At 42.9% G+C, this 17,400-nt stretch overlaps 1 long non-coding RNA gene across 1 annotated transcript in view; it reads right to left on the reverse strand.

The window, feature by feature from the left end:
- Nucleotides 1-576: 576 nt before the first annotated feature.
- The window catches only part of LOC123383490, a 40,563-nt gene continuing 23,739 nt past the window's right edge, over nucleotides 577-17,400 (reverse strand). The window contains exon 2 of the long non-coding RNA XR_006593245.1: nucleotides 577-17,303. This is a non-coding gene — a long non-coding RNA (uncharacterized LOC123383490). The remainder of the gene's footprint in view (nucleotides 17,304-17,400) is intronic.

Consider the following 17,400-nt stretch of genomic DNA (forward strand, 5'->3'; position numbering starts at 1 on the left):
CCGACTCTGCAGTTTTAAGTGGCAAAACCAGATGTGGAAGTCCATGGAAGAGACAGTGGGAGGTACAATCTTGTTATAGAACGTGACCTTCTTTAGAGCTCATTTAGGAGTCTCCCTTGGGCTGAACAGGTTAGCCAATGAATTCTGAAGAATGTAAACTAGACAGTAGGAGGGTTCTCTAAGACTGAATTTTAAACACTTCATAACTCTGCAAGTATGAGGACAACTGATCTGTGTCATGGTCTGGAACAGAAAGTGACAACTTTGTTTAGATAGTAGAACCACTCAAAATAAAGAATTCATTTTAGAGATCCACAAATATTGAGTTTATTGCCTCATGAAGCTAGGAACCATTTCAGATATGTGAAATGATGTATTTGGGGGAAAAAAAACATGTGAAAGATTTAGCAAGATAACCAGATTCTGAATTTTCTGTAAATACTTGTTTGATATTGACCCACTAAATTTGGTCATCTGCTGCTCTTTGTTAACAGATAAGCAACAATAGCTTCACATGCATGAACACTATGGCAGAGAAATCTTAAGATCAAGAATAGTTTAGTTCATGTATTTCTCCCCCCCCCCCCCCCCCAGGTAATTGGGAAAATACTATTGTTAAAATTTGAGCACTAGAATACATTAGCCCATCTCACTGGGAAACTATTCTGTAGGAGTACCTTTTTGAGATTCACTGTTTTAGCCAAACAGAAAGCAATTCCAAGGCATCAGAAGAGTGTGACGCACATTTTCCCTTCATTACTGAAGTAAATATTTGCTTAGCTCATTTAAAAAAAAAAGGAACCGAGTTCTCGATTTGTCATGTTGATTCAAGAGCCAGCAAATCCTTCTGTCTGTATTAAATGGTGAATTAATAAAACAATACTTCACCTTACTCTGGAAATTCAAGGCCCTTAAACTATGGCTGCAATTTAAAGTAAATAAGTAAAAATTGCTGTCATTCTCTTCAGGCCGGTTTGCAGTATCTAAAATTCAGCTAAGAAAAGAATTATTGCAAACGTCAATAGTCAGGATAATGCCGTGGACTTCAGGCAAAATCCCAAAGAAAGCCTGCAAAGTGAAAAGCAAAAGGAGAGAAGGATGGGAAGAATACTGAGAGAGCAGAAGAGAACAAAAATAAACAAGAGACACTGAGTTTTGGACAGAGATAATGGTAATTAGAAAAAAACATTTTTTTTTATAAGAATGGCCTTTTTGGTCTCCCCTCCAAATTTGTCAGGGCAAGGAAAGGTAGGTACATGGTTTTGAATCTAAAAATTGTTAAGAGTCACTACATTGAGAATCAAACCCACAGGAAGTGTAGATTGAGGGAAGCTTATAAGGGATCTCTTAAGGGAGAGATGCAAATTAAAAACATCCTCCCGACTGCATCACCATCATAAAGCTGATACCCAGGCCTTTTTCTTGTACTTCCAGTGTTGGCTTTGCAGTGGAAGTTGAGGGGCTCCAACATTCCTACTACTCAGGGCTAGCCACGATCTATACCCATACCTGTTCATTCAAGGGAGAAACTTTTAGCTCCATTCAGGGATACAGATTGGCATGGAAATAGGTCCCGTATTCTTGTTCTGATGGAAAAAGGTCTCTCTAAATCTGAACTTACTCCCACTGGCTAACCTTTCCTGAAGGCTTAGCTGTCTCTTTGGCTCACCTTGCTGAATACATTTCAGCTCTGGAGCTGGAGAGGAATGCTCAGACCTGTTGTGAATTGGGGGCACTCACACTAATTTTATTCCTCTATTCTATCCCCTCTTCCTTCAATATAGCTGTTCTGAGTCTCCAATATATGCCAGACCACTGTTCTTGGCACTGAAGATGGTGTTGTCAACTTTTAAAGAGTATACATCTAAGGGAAGGGAAAAAGAAAATGAAGACAAAATTTATGTTTCAGATATTTATATTACCTGTGAAGGAAATAAGACGATGTGGTAGAGAATAACTTATAGGGAAGTTCAGGAAAGACCTTTTGGTGAAGTGACAAGAATAAAAGTGGCCCCACTCTTCCCGTGAGAATGGGAAACTTCTTTGTCTTCTTGACTTAGCCTGCTATGGTTTCATGGGTACTGACAGAAGACACAAGATGCCGGGTCAGGGACAAAGCACTTTATTTCTCATGACACAGAAAGCCACAGGAATGTTCACTCAGTTCCTCCTGCCCCCAAATCCAATGGGGATGATATACAGATTGCAGATGAAGGACTCAGAGCTTTGGGAACCTCCATCTTTTTAATAGGTTCCAAGCAAACGTGCTTATCTATAGCCTCAGAAACACATTATCATACGGAACAGTAAACAAAACTTGATTCACAATGAGGCACAACTTTTATCCTTTATGGCTTTTTGCTATACAGACACCCTTGTAAAGGTGGTCTGGAACAAAAGCTTTCAATGCCTCTACTTGTAGGATAAGCAAAAACAGGAGAGACCTGTGGAGAAATGCCTTCTAAAAATGGGATTCTGATTAGTGATGTTCATCAGTGGGGCTAAATTTCAGAGCTCTCTTATGGTTGGGTGGGCCATGTGACTACTTCCAGCCAATGAGTTGTGAGCCACCACTGCTGATGTAGAACATTCCAGAACCCTTGTTTCACTCACTCTGGCATAGTGGCTGTCTTGTTTGAGATAGATATTGGTTGTTCAACCAGACTGAGTCTGGAGTCACTAAAATGAGCAGAACCCTCAGCAGATCCATGATTAAGAGGAACATAAGCAAGAATTAAACCTTTGTTGTTTAAGTCAGGGATTGGCGAACTATAGCCCATAGGCCAAACCTTGCCTATTGTCTTTGTGTTACCCATGAACTAAGAATGATTTTTAACATTCTTAAGTGTTGTTTAAAAAAAAAGTCCTAAATAAGCAGAAAAGAACATGGGGCAGAATCCTATGTGGCCTTCAAAGCCTAAAATTTTTACTATTTGGAAACTAGAAAATATTTCCCAATCCATGGTGTCTGTAGCCAGTTTGGCTGATATGAAGGAAAACCAAGAAAATATACTATAAGGGAAACGAAGATAGGAAAAGTGTTTGAAAAAGTAGCCAAATTAAAGCTACCAAATTAAGTGAACAAGGTAAGCTTCTGATAATAAGCCACTGGATTTGAAAATGTGGAAGTTACTGGGGACTTGACCAGTTCAGTTTCATTTGGAGAGTCGGGGACAAAAGCGAACCAGCGTGGGTGAGCACGTCAAGTGACAAAATGAACACAACCTGTTCCAGAAGGTTTGCTGTGGATGAGAACAGAGCATCGAGGGGACGCCTGAGTGGCTCAGTGGGTGAAGCGTCTGACTCTTGATTTTGGCTCTGGTTGTGATCTCACGGTTCGTGAGTTCGAGCCCTGTGTTGGGCTCTGAGCTGACAGTGTGGAGCCTGCTTAGGATTCTCTCTCTGCCCCTCCCTGCCTTGTGCACTCTCTCTCAAAATAAATAAATACACTTAAAAACAGGAACAGAGCAATGAGAGGACAGAGGGAATGGGCTGCCAAAAAATAGTCTCCTTATGAAGACAGGAAATGCGAGAGCACATGAATATACTATGGGACCAACTAAGTAGAAAGGGAGCATTGTAACAGGAGCACAGGAAAGAGAAGGAAGGTGGAAGGAATGAACTGGCATAGCAGAGAGAGGAAACGACCCGAGTACAGTGAAAGTATCTGCCATTGTTAGAAGGCCTTTCTCCCCCTGCAACAGGAAGAAAAGGTGTCTGCAGATGCAGGAGGGCTTGTGGATCCCATTGTGGGAAGATGAGGCTTTTATCTGATGACTTCTACTTTCCAGTTAACTATGAGGCAAGGTAGGGAGGAAGAGGCCTGTTGAGAAGAACGTGGGAGGTTTTCAGGGATAAAGTTGGAGCGCCTCAGAATGTTGGGAACATGAGGTTATGATGAGGGAAACAGTAGAATCAGCAGGTGGTTCAGTGTCCCTTTGAGACTAATGATCATGAGTTTAAATTCTGTAAGACAGTCTGGCTTTGTGACCTCTCTAGCAACCTCTACGGTTTGGATGGCAAGTGAAGAAAGTGGGTTCAAACAGGTTTGGGGGATAGTGTAATGAAAAACAGAGTAGTTATGCTCTTATGTTTTTTTATATATTTTTTAAGGGCTGTCTTGAGGGATTCCCTCCAAAGACACTCTAAGCTTGACCACCAAGTACGTTACTTTAGTTAGCGGAGTGGTTAAGAGTTAAGAGTTCTGGAGACAGAATGTCCTGGTTGAAATCTAAGCTCTGCCTCTTCTAGACCCCAAGCAAGTTTTTTTAACCTCATTTAGAACAAGGCTAATAGTTGGGACTTTTCTCACCTGGTTGTGGTGAGAATTGAATGGCTACTCTAGCCATCTTTAAAACAGTGTCTTGTACACAGAAAGTGTCCCTAACTGACCTTGGCATCTAGATACAGGCCCGAATCTTCAGGTATCTGACGAGCCAGATTCATATCCCATTTGCCAAGCTCTGCCTTGGCAACATGTGCCACCCTACCTTCATTTCTCCCAGTCTTTCTTCCTCTGGGGAATAAAAATATTTAGAAACATGTTCAGAAACATAAGCCCTATGAGCCCTAAGGCTCATTTCTGATGTTCACTTCTTAAACCGTTTGCAGAATGAAAATGTTCACAATGAGTGCGGTTAAGATTGGCATTAGAAAATGAGCATTTCCTGGCATTTTTTTTGGGAAAGTGAACTCTGACAAAGGAGAATGAGCTAGGGGAAGCCTGTAGTAGGAAGGTGTCCCACCGGAGGCATTCTGACGCATAGCTTTCTGAGGTAGGTCGGGGGCGGGGGAGATGCCCACTGAAAGGTGCCACATGTTGCTGGCCCATTGAGTACGGCAGAAAAGATCATAAGCATGCAATTGTCTCATGAGATGAACACACTGGCACTGGGAAGAGAAGCCCCTTCCTTCTGCAATGTCCCTCCACAGTAATTGACTGACAAAGCTTAACATCATGCTTGCTACAAAGGAGAAATATTCCGATGGTTCCGCTCCAATATGGCAGAGCAGGTAACAGAGGATAGACAGGAGCTTAAAGGTAATCAACTGATAACTGGCACTGTATCCAAAGACTTTTGGGCACCAGAAACACTGATTGCACCAGTCCAGTTAAGGCCTACAAATGACTCACTAAGAACCCTCTGGCTGCTTTTTCAGTTGCATCTGTCTTACAAGATGAGAAACAGAAAAGCAGGCCTTAGCAGCTACTACTAAGTTGAACCTACTCTACAGTTGAACCATCCAGATCAAGGTTAGGGGGCTATTTATAGAGCAATGAATGAGTAAGTAACAAAACACCTGACAGGTGATCAGTGCTGAAGATTAATTAACTTTAAGGCTTCAGATTCAATTTCATGTACTGCCCTTAGTGTTACCTACAAGAAACAAAGATATGGGAAGGTTCTGAATTGCTCTTCCCTTTTCCTAAGATTAATATTTTAGCTGCCAGGATTCCCCCTTCTGGAGACCTCCTCACTATGAATTCTTATCTACTTTGACTCCTCCAACTATATCTTAGCCAGATATAGTTTCAGACAAAATGTAAACTAGATATGCCTCTTTCTAGGGTTACCCCAGGGTGCATGAGGTATGGAAAAATTTTTCATAAGTTGCCTGTCGATATAAGCAGTTTATTTCAAATTAGAAATTACAAAATTCATGGACCCATGTGAGTTATATTTATTGACGGAGACTTAAAATTATAGGTAGAGAAGAGGTACTTGTTTATCTTCCAATCAGTGCATGCGAAGAGTCTTCGTCTATTGTCCTATGTGAAGGAGAGTCACCACAAATTCAGTGTCTCAGCACTATTCTTGTGGCCCAATCCCATGTGATCCTGTAAAAGAATCACTTGGTGGCCAGTGGTAGTAACCTGTTGCTCTTCAAACTGCCCTTCTGGGACTTGGTGCCTCTATGAGGCCCCAGGCTGGCTCTAAGCAGGAGTTCCAGAGCTCCATAGGGCTTCTGGTTTACCCAACATGTGAGGTAGAGGGCCGGGAAGTGCTCCTGGGAAAAGAAAATGAGGGCTGGGACCAATATAAAGTCATAATCTGCGCACCAAGTGCAGATGGCATGGCTAGCCCCAAGCGTCAGGCTTCAGAGGGGGGATTTTCTTCAAGGAAGTCACTCCAGAGCACTGTGTCCTGAGGCATAGGACCAGTGGTATGGCTCTGCTTCCCTAATCTAAGAGCCATACTGCCTCTTTCCACGTTTACCTCATTATATGTTTGACTGTAGAGATCTCTCATTTGCTCTTTTCATTTTAACTGAAGATACGCAAAATGGTTGAACCACAGCTCGTGGCAAGCAAGTTGGTGGTGAGGCCTGGACCAGAACCCTTGGCCCCAAGCCACTGACCATGCCTTCATGCCACGTGGCTTCTGTATGTTTTTTTCTTGCTCCTTCCCTTCAACATTCGATATTTCATTCTGCTCCTTGGTATCACGGACTGAATGTTTGTGCCCGCCCCAATATTCATACGTTGAAGCTCTAACACCCAGCATGGCTATTTTTGGAGATGGGGCCTCTAACGAAGCAGTTAAGGTTAAATGAGGTCATAAAGGTGGGGCCCTGATCCAAGAGGATTAGTGTCCTTATAAGAAGAGACACCAGAGAGCCTCCTCTCTGTCTCCCCCAAAGCACAGACACCAAGGAAAGACCATGTGAGGACACAGTGACAGGGTGGCCATCTAGAAGCCAGGGAGGGAGGTCTCACTAGAAACTGAATTTGCTGGTACCTTGATCATGGACTTCCAACCTCCGCAACTGGAAGCAAATAAATCTCTGTCATTTAAGCCACCCAGTCTGTGGTATTTTGTTATGGCAGCCAGTGTAGGCAAGTACACTTGGCTCCCCCGGGAAGCCCTTACCAAACTACCTTCCACACTTCTCTTCGCAAACCTCTTTCAAATGCTACTACCTCTTTTGTCACCTCAATCCTTCAGAGGCTTACTTTCAGCTAGCAGCACCCTGGCACACAAACCTACAATGACGATTATTAATGTTACACCTTCTGGCTAACGTGTATCCCAGGACCACTCTGGGATAATTCTCTAACTCCAAAGACTAATTTTAACAATGGGCTTTTTTTTAAAAACATGCAGGCTAAGGAATCGAACTTTGCTTACGCAGATGTTTAGGAACCCTTAAATCTCTCCACGAGAGCGGCTGCCTTTCACTTGTGAATGCTATCAGCTTCAAACCTTAGACTGAAGCTGTCCTCTACCTTTCAATATCCAGGCAAGGAGTATTTATTTTCCCACTGGAATAGAGAAAATCATTATACATACAAATATCAGTTGGTCATCATCGTCTCATTTATTTGAAACGGGATGGTTATGTATCATGTGTTCATTTTTAAATATTTACTGATCTAGTTCTGTATTTACTTTGAAAGACAGTATAATTCTTCAAGTAGGAGTCATGTTGTGAACTCCTTGTAATACTTTATGAAACAAAAGCATAACAGAACCATAGCATATACGACAAGTATTCAACAAATCTATGTTAGTTTATTGAATAACTGAAGTGGAATGAAAATATCTGTCAGCCATGCATCGAGTTACAAGTAACAACAACAACAAAAAACCTCGCAGAATCTTAATAGGGGTTTGTTTTTCTCACCTATTAAGTCACTTTTGAAGTAGGTAGTTTCTGGCGTTGGTTTAGCTGCTCAAAAATGCCATCAGAGACTTATTTTCTTTACATATTTTTTTGGCCTCTCATCCGTAGTATGTTGCCTTTGTCCTCATGCCTGTGCCCCATGATCAAGACGGACTGCCACACACAGAGAATCAGAACTGTGTCCAGGGGCAACTGAGTTTCTGAGAAGGCTTGGAAGATGGGTATTGTCTATGGCAGGGTTGACTAGCTATGACAGAATGTTTGGCTTGCAAAACCTAAAATATTTTATTAGCTGGTTCTTTACAGAAAAAGTTTGCTGACAACTGGTCTGCACTATATCTAAGCAATTGCTTTCCTAAGTTCCACAGAATGAAATGTTTGAGAGAGTTCATATATGTTTTATTATAGTAGCTCCAAACTGTTAAAAACAATTCTCACCAAGAAGAGAATGGAGACATTGTAATATATGCATACAGTGGAATACTTCACAGCACTTCAAAGGAGTAAATTATTGGTAGATATAACATGAATGATTCTCACAGGTGTCTTGAGCAAAAGACACCAGACACAAAAGAGAACATAACTGTGTGGTTCCATTTATGTGAAATTCAAGAACCGGTAAAAATCGCTGAAAGAAGTTGGAATAGTGGAAACTTTCAGTGGTGGCGTAGAAACTGGGAAGTCACCTAGGGACAACTTCGATGGTGCTAGAAATGTTCACTGTGTTGCCCAGTGTATACATACAAGTAAGAAATCAAGTGGTAGGCTTTATGTACCTTATTACGATGTCCTTCAACTAAAATATTCACGTTTATTATAGGATACCTGGAAAGTATAGCAAAAATTTGACAAAACCTTAAAAAAAAAACAGGAATAATCTTGGTATTCAGAGGGCAACTACTCTTACCATTTTGCTTTTCTTCCAGCCTTTTGTTTTTAATAAGGTTTCACATGTACCAAAAACTTGCAAGAACAAAACAAAGAACTTCCTCCTCCCTTAAGCCCAGATTTCCCCTTACCACTAAATATTCTGGGACACACTTCTCCCAAACAAGAATATTCCCTTACGTTGCCACTCTGCAAACCTCTGAAAATCAGGAAATCAACACTGGCACATTACCATCTCATCCATAAACCCCATCCAAATTTTAGCAACTGTCCCACCAAATGTCTTATTTCCCAGCATCCTACCTAGGAGCGTGTGTTGCATTTAGTCACATTAACTCCCTTCAGTCTGGAATGGTTCCTCAGTCTCTTCTTGCCCTCAAGTCTTTGCAAAGCTTCAAGAATACAGGTGGCCTGTAGAATGGCCACCACTTGGGAGTTGGTCTTATGTTTCCTACTGACCAGATGTGAGCCACATACTCTTGGCAGAAATAGCACAGAAACGATGCTCGGCTCCTCACAGTGTATCGTGTCAGTGGCCACACGGTATCTTCTGGTGCCACTAAGATGTTGGTAGCCATCACCCGAGCAAGCTGGTGTCTGCCAGGCTTCCTCAGGTTAAGCTGCCATCTCCTCCTTTGTATTTGACCCCCAATCTTTTGTGAAGAGATGTTCTGAAATTACCCTATTCCTCAAACCTCCATCCACCAACCCTCCCATCCATTAACAACTCCTGGTGACATCGGTTGCTGCTGTGATGATTTGAATGTCAAGTAGGGATTCTTTCATTTTCGCCATTCCTACTGCGCATGTCGGGTGGCATTCTGTTTCAAGGAAGAGCTTTCTCTTCTCCCCTTTGCATTTATTAACTTGTTGAGATTAACATGGACTCCCCGGTTATGAAATCCATTTGAATTACTTCAACTGGCACAATCCTTTTCTCCATTTATCAGTGAAAGAGGCCAGAAAACAACTTCAAGAACAGCACAGGGCAGACAAAGTTCCTTGACAGCCACAGTCCCATCTACGGTGCCTCGAAGTTCCATCCGTTTTCGTACGTCACAATAAGTTTCGTAAAATACTGGGCCCCCTCACGGAGGGAAAAGGCAATTTTCAAAAAAAGGAATAGGTGTTGTTAAGTGACACATTTACTCCATTATTTCCTAATGGCACCACATGGGGATCATGGTTTCCAAATGAGGTCTGGGAAGTGGAATAAGCAATGCATCCATACTCCTCTGCTCAAGGGCTGTCCGCCGGTTAATGAAAAACGAGACCAAAGAACACCTGCTCCATACATCCCCTCAAAGGAAAAAGAAAAAAACGAAAAACAAAAGAGTTCACTAAGATGTACCAAATTCCTCTCCGGAATGTAACCAGGAAGCCGTTTCAACAGTCTGAGCCAAGAATTTATCACAGAGTTATTACAAGCATGCCTTCCTTTTCAACGGACACGATTGTTTGAAATAAACAAAGGCCAAAAAATGGTGCTGGTCAGTCTTCTTACAACGCATTGCATTTTACGTTACCTAGTATTTAAATCGAGTCAGACCATACCTACGGGCCTTGTCTCGCAAGAGTACGTATGGGCGGAAGCAGGATATTTCTCATTGTTGCAAAAGCATATTTGAATTTTTAATCTTTAGTGCAATTTACACATTGCTTTTGGTAGCATGTGGACGCCACTGGTGCAGAAAGGGCTCCAGAGGGAGGCTCACTGCAGCTCACACCTATGGTTTTTCTCTCCCGGAAGCTGTAGGGCAACTAATAAATAGCGTTTTGTCAAATGCACTCTTTTGGCCTTTCCATCTGAGGGCAAAACGCTCCACACACTTGGAGCCTTCAGGCCTTCGGCCTGCTTTTCAGCAGCCTCCAGGGTCATCGGCTTTTGTTTGTTCCCGGCAAGTGTCTCAGTAGACGGATCATTTGAAGTTAATGCCGGTCCCGACGACGAGAAAGAAAGGAGACATTGGACAGTGGTGTCTCAAGTACCCACTTTTCTTTCATATTTTCTTCTGTTTTAAATGTTTGTTTATTTTGGAGAGAGAGGGAGAGACAGAGTGCGAGCAGGGGACGGACCGAGAGAGAGGGAGACGCAGAATCGGAAGCAGGCTCCAGGCTCTGAGCCTGATGCGGGGCTCGAACTCCCAAAGCGGGAGATCACGCCCTGAGCCAAAGTCAGACACTTAACTGACTGAGCCACCTGGGTGCCCCTCTTCCATAGTTTCAAATGAGGACAGAGAGAGCACTGAACAACAGGCTAGGGATGCATCTGTTGTGGACTGGTGACAGATCATACTTTGTCATCATCGTCTTGCACCATAGTATCAAAAAGGTCGAGAGCGTATGGCTCTCTCTCTACACCCTAACTGCCTGCACAACTGTCAGCCATGGCTGCTATATATTCGGCTGGGAATCTGCTTGTTGGATAGGCTGTCAGGTGACCTGTACTTACCAAAACCTCTTTCACTGACAATACAACTATTTATGTTGCCAAAGTGTTTGGGCACCTACGTCACATATTTCAAATTGAATGTTGGCCTCAAGTTCTCTATCAGGCACTGGCAGAACCATGCGGGGCCTCCACAGTTGCTATGGACAGTCCATCACGTATTTAAAGGCTAAAATTTTTCTGGATTCGGTCTGTGGGGGCCCCTTCAAGCTGGCTCTTCCTCTTGTTCTGGAAGATCTTTCGAATAGGTTTGTATATTCTGGAAAGAAATAACAAAGGGGGTGCGTTCTTTCTAAACCAGATAGGGAATCAGCCGTTTCACTGAGGAGCTCTGGTTCCTTGTAGTGAAAAGTGACATTTAGCAACTAAGTTTGATTTGAGCACTCAATTTGCTCATTTCTACTGGGCTGTCATTGCCCCCCGGCCACTTCAGCACACGAAGCTGAACCTGTATGTATGTAAACACGTATACGTACATATATATTAATATACACACATATACAACCTCTATAGTTATTCCCATGTCTGTGTGCGTATGTATTAAAAGTTCCCACATTAGTACCAATGCATCTAATTCTTTTTTTTTAAATTTTTCTTTTAACATTTATTTTTGAGACAGAGAGAGACAGAGCATGTATGGGGGAGGGTCAGAGAAAGAGGGAGACACAGAATCTGAAACAGGCTCCAGGCTCTGAGCTGTCAGCACAGAGCCTGACGCGGGGCTCGAACTCATGGGCCGCGAGATCATGACCTGAGCCGAAGGCGGACGCTTAACCGACTGAGCCACCCAGGCGCCCCCAATGCATCTAATTCTAATTCAGTACTAGAATTATTTCGAGCCTTTCCCTTTGCCATGCTGACGAATTCCTCTTCAGACCTAATCACAAGGTTTTTTTCTCAACTGGGATTTAAGCTGGAGGAAGAAAAGTCAAGATTGCAAACCTGGATATCATAGCTGCAGTAAATACCACATGGCAATAAATCGTTATTGGCTTTCTGTAACTTATTTATGTCCGGATCACCGTCTCTTAGTACTTGGGTGAGATCACAGTGACTCAAGAGTCGCACTGTTGTGCAGAATAAAGCGAGGTATGCTAGAATGTTGACATAAGACAGAGATTGGCAATAGCATGCCAGGATCCAAAGTATAATGAGAGGCAGAGGTACCCCCGAGGAAGAGATTCTTTATGCCCAATCTCTCGCTTAACCTGGGAATGTTCTAGACTGCATGCACCTAGAAGGGGCATCCTCTTTCTGGCATTTTGGACATCGTCAGCGTACCAGCACCTGCCTTTGTTTCAAAGGCAGGTTTGTCAAAACTGCTTCTTCTGAATGCATTTCCCCCCTGCCCCCATTCCCTTCTTCCTTAGAATGCTGGTGATTCAAGAGTGCCAGAGACTGAGCTCCTCAGATCTCGATGAGCGGTATAAGGGTGAGGAGGTTATGAGTCCCTAGAGTTGCCCTGCAGAATCCCGAGACAGAAAATGGTTAGCTTGTTGGCTGAATCTGGCCCACAGATATTTTGTTTGACCATTTTATTTTCACTTCTGAGTTTTCAAGTAAAAATCCAGATTTCTGACTTTTCTTGAAAAATGTGAAGATCAGGCAACAAGGGGTCCCTATTCCCAAGCACTGACACTCAGCTAGGAGTTTAGGAGGGGCAAGTATTCTCCAGGGGACCCACCGTTTCCTGCCTGCCCTACTCATTGACATTTACTATGTGATAGCCTTCCCCGGAACTGTCAGCATAGTGCAAGGGATTTTCTGTTGCTCTGTATTTGCTTTGATCCTATAATCACTTCTCTTATTTCAGGGACAGCGTAGGGCCACCGGTCTCCTTGGAAGTAGGCAGTCCAGCACTGTAGGTAGAGGCCAACTCTGGGCCAGTCAGGCGACATGAGGCAGGAGAGGATGGCAACCTATACCAGGATTGGACGTCAAGGTCATTTTTTAAGTAAAAGTGGAAAAGAAACAAGGGTCTCTAAGTGTCCAAACCTCTTCATTCTACCATGTAGCTAGTAAGCAGAGGAAGAACAGAATGGTAGCAGAGGAGCTCAGAGAGAGAGGCTAAAGGTGTGCTCTTGCTTTTCTTGCTGGAACCACATCTCTTTCCCATAATGCCCCTCTCGTCAGAACGGGGTCGTGTGAACATGTGATAGCTGAGCACACGTGGATGTATGTGATGTATATCACTCCTAGCCTATTCATTACTTATGTCTTCCTCCCCCATCTTTCACTCAGAAGCCCTTTCCTGGTCTAAAGAGTCATGGATTGGGTAGAGGACTCTGAGGTCTTAAAAGATGGACCGCCCACATGCTAGGAGCCTAGGTCCCTGAATGACTGCGTAGAGCACGGTGCTCTTCCCGCGCAAACTTCACTGGACCATGACGACAGCAAGAAATCCACTTCTTCCTGTTAACCATACTCTTCTTCCTAAAACTCTTTCTTCCTCCACCTTGCGGGCAGGGTTGGGGGGGTAACTTCCCCATCTCTACATATGGGCTCTAGGGATAAACTGTTTCTTATTCTACTCTACCACCACTTACTAGCTGTGTGACTTTGGGCAATTCCTTAACTTCGGTGAGCTCACTCAGGGGCTCTTGTGAGGAGTCGGTAACATTATGTCAAGGTCACTGAATGATTGCCGTGCATACATACAGAAGCTCACTGAATGTTAGCCGCTGTTACTGCTATTGCTAATTCAGTGTCTTGATTTTCTTCTTTCTCCTCTGGCTTCTCTATAGTATATTTTTGGCTCTTCTTTCTCTGTCTGCTCATTGTTGGTTTTTCCAAAGGTTATTGTCTGGGGACTTTTCACATCTCATTCTTCCTCCATGACTTGACAAACCTGTCAAGTTCGGAACATTCTATCAGGCTTTGCATCCTCTATACCTCTTCCCTCCCATATCATCAAAGCAATAATATATACGTAAGACTAGACCGACTGAGCTCTTTCCTGTGGGGTTTTGTGGTAGACCCAGTCACACAGCATCAAAAAGGAAGAATTCCTCAAGGACGTGAATTACGTCAGATGTTGTGCTTACTAGAACCAAGTGACTAAGCCACAGCACATCTCAGTGACTCAGAGATTTCTTGAAGGGATCACACTCCCTTCTGAGGTCTTATAAAGGCCTTTAAAGTTCAAGAAGTAAGATCCTTCACTCATGGTCCTTCTAGTGTTTTAAAGTTTTTTACTGTTAGAGAGAGAGCAAGAGAGAGAGAGTGTGTGTGTGGATGGGGGGAGGGGCAGAGAGAGAGGGAGAGAGAGAGAATCCCAAGCAGGCTTCATGTTCAGCATGGAGCCCGACACAGGGCTCGATCCCATGAACTATGAGATCGTGACCTGAGCTGAAATCAAGAGTCAGATGCTCAACCAACTGAACTACCCTTAGTAGTCCCTTAGTCTTCTGTCCTAAATACAGCCCAATCTAGGATTATTCAGTTGGTTTATTTTTCTTTAAAGTGGCCTTCCAGGATGCGATCCACAGAAAATTTGACCTTTAACATATTCAGAAGGAGACTTTCAGAGTTAAGTAATTTTTAAAAACCCTGTTAGAAATTCTCAGAGCATGTTAGTATATTAAAAATCATAGGAAGCCCTGCTCTAAAGAAAGACGAAACTTAAGTCAGGCTAGCATCTTGGAAGTTTATTTACCCAGAGCCCTACTGACATTGCTCTTTGGGTTCAGTCTAGTTTGTGGGGGTCCTTCAGCTGTGCAAGTGGGCTCAGCAGGGACACAGAAAGTTCTAAGAGCCCCAATTGCCTAATGGCTACTTTCTAAAGGGTAACTGAGAGCAAATAGGCCAGAGAGGGAGGAGCCAGCACTGTGAGAAGCAAGGAGATATGCACTGTGTTCCAGAAGTCAAGGCGTCAGAGAGATTAAAAAAAGATGGTCTGGTCAACTACATAAAATAACAAAATGTCAAAGAATTTGTTCACTCCTACATTGAGTCATTCTAAAATAAATTTTTGGATCACTAGCGCCTACCTAGGGGTTTGTGTTGAATGCCTGACCAAGGTTAGGTTAGTAGCAGTGAACAAGACAGACGTGTTCCAGCTCTTGTGATGATGACGACTGGTGCGGCAGCTAAGATTGAGGTGAGCCACTGAACTGAGTTGAGTAGTCCTCGGAGCTCCAGAAATGCAGCATCATGGAACAGAAGCTAGCATGAAATTAGGTTGTTCTGGGCCTTTAATGATAGTTTCCAAAGCAGAAAAAGAATGTCAGAGAAATAGGTGACGACCAAAGAACCAGGCACATTGGGTAGACTTCAGAGCAATCTTGCTTTTTGATTCAATTGGTTCAAGGGAGTGACTGGGAAACAGTTATGCAATGTACTGCTTATTTCCTCTCACTCAGACTCCACAGGAAAAAATAAGGCTGGCACTTCTAAAGAAGTCCTTTCAAAATGTTTTGAAAGAAATTCCAGAGAGGAAAAAAGAGATCTCTGTGCCCACTGCAGCTCAGCAGAGGGAGCAGGACTTGTACATCAGAGCCTGTGAGAGGAATCTCAGTTTCTTAAAAGGACACTCCCTCTGTGGCTGTGGACGCCCAAGATGTGGGAGAGACCAGCAGACGTGCTTTGTTAAACTACACAATGTTATGAAAAAATGAATTAGTTGCAAGCATTTCAACATGGGGAGACTGAGCATAAAATATGGATTTCTAGTGTCTCTTGAAAAAAGGGAAAATTTGAGTAAACTGGTTGGATCTGAGAAGCTGATTCCTCACTTCTATGGAGCAGACGCTGCATTTCTACACCACAGTAGACTCATTCACCTACGTCACCTGTCTGGTCCTTGAAGAGATCTGACTTGGTGACCTTTGCTCTAAAGCATTGTTGGAATTGACGGTAAGATATTAAGTTTAATCGTGTTTTCGGGCAACATGATGAAATCTGGGTTTCTTAAATCCCAAGGACCCATAACACAAATGAATAGGCTAATCTCGCTCCTTCAAGTTCTCCCCAGATATATTCGGGATACCGTTGGGGCTGTGTCTCACGTTTGTATGACTTACTGCATTCAATGTTCCCCTCATTTTTGTTCTGACTGATAGGGCCCAGTGCTATAGCGGCTACTAATATGCAATGAAATGAGTATTAGGAGTATTATGAAATGGCCAAAAAGCCCCATTTGAAGAGGAGATTAATATGTACTTCACAGAGTCATTAGAACAGTTAAAGGAATATTTGTAAAGGGTTTCTAACAGGACCCAGTAAAATGGTAAGCATTGCAGCTGTACTTCCTACATTAAAAAAAAAAATGAATGTGGTCAAGATTTAGCTGGGTTGCCAATTCATATATGCTTTTTCCTACTGTTCTCTCTGAAGCCTGGGTTCATGCAGAAAAAATGACATTTCTCAGGTTACTATGTCTTTCTTGGTCCGAATGAGAAAAGGAAGGGGTCTTCCACCCTTGTCTATTTCATTCTCTCTGTTCATAAGCTGCATAAGAGACACCCCTGAGTCCTCAAAGCCTGTAAGGTTTTTAGCGAAAGCGATCTTTTAGTCTTACCCTCTTCTTCTGCCCTACCTACCCCACATGGGAGGACATGGTGCCTGGACAGAAATAAACTCAATCACAGAAGTTGGGTAACATTCAAATTTATCTCTCTCCTCCCAATGTAGAAGCTTCATGCCCCACCTTTCTCTTCCTGCAGGAAGGGTTTTACGGCTTTGCTACTAGAACCTGAAGCTAGCCCAGGGTGCTTCCAAAAGCCTGGCTCTGCAGAATCCAGTGATGAGCACAATTTAGGGCCCTACGATAGCTTTGGCCACCGCACTTGGGGTTCAAATGAGGAGTCATCTTCCAGCGGTTTCTGGGCCCTAGTCATCCGCACAGCCCAAGCTTCACCCATTTCTGACTGTCAGGGCAGTAATTCTTTTCGGGGGGTAGTGGCCATTTCTACATTGGAGTGCCAGTTACTAAAGTGGGAAGAACCTTTAAGCAAGGAAATTTAGTATAATCTCTATTTTCTGTCAGCCCCCTCCTTGCCATCCCTACCCCCAAAATCGCAATCAACAATGACCAAATACAAAAAAAAAATTCATCAGTACTCATCAAATACTGAAGAAGTAAAGAGGCTACTGAATAGGCTATATAAAATATTAACCACTCACATGGTATCTCCACTTTCAGGCACTAAAAAGTTTCATAGTTTCTTTTTGTTTTCTTTTTCTTTCTTTTCTTTCTTTCTTTCTCTCTTTCTTTCTCTCTTTCTTTCCTGAGAAAATAGGTTCTGTTTCTCTTTTTTACATTCTTGGTAGAATTTCTTGGGAGATTATTTATTCATTGCTTTCCTTAAAGTATCATATTCGACGACTACTTTAGACATCACTGCAATGAAAGGATATATATGTACTATGTAATAAACATTATGTATAACTGATTTCATATAACACAGTGTGTCTACGTAATGCTCTTAAAGAAACCT

Source organism: Felis catus, chromosome A1 (genome assembly GCF_018350175.1).
Source record: "Felis catus isolate Fca126 chromosome A1, F.catus_Fca126_mat1.0, whole genome shotgun sequence".
Classification (NCBI taxonomy): Eukaryota; Metazoa; Chordata; class Mammalia; order Carnivora; family Felidae; genus Felis; species Felis catus.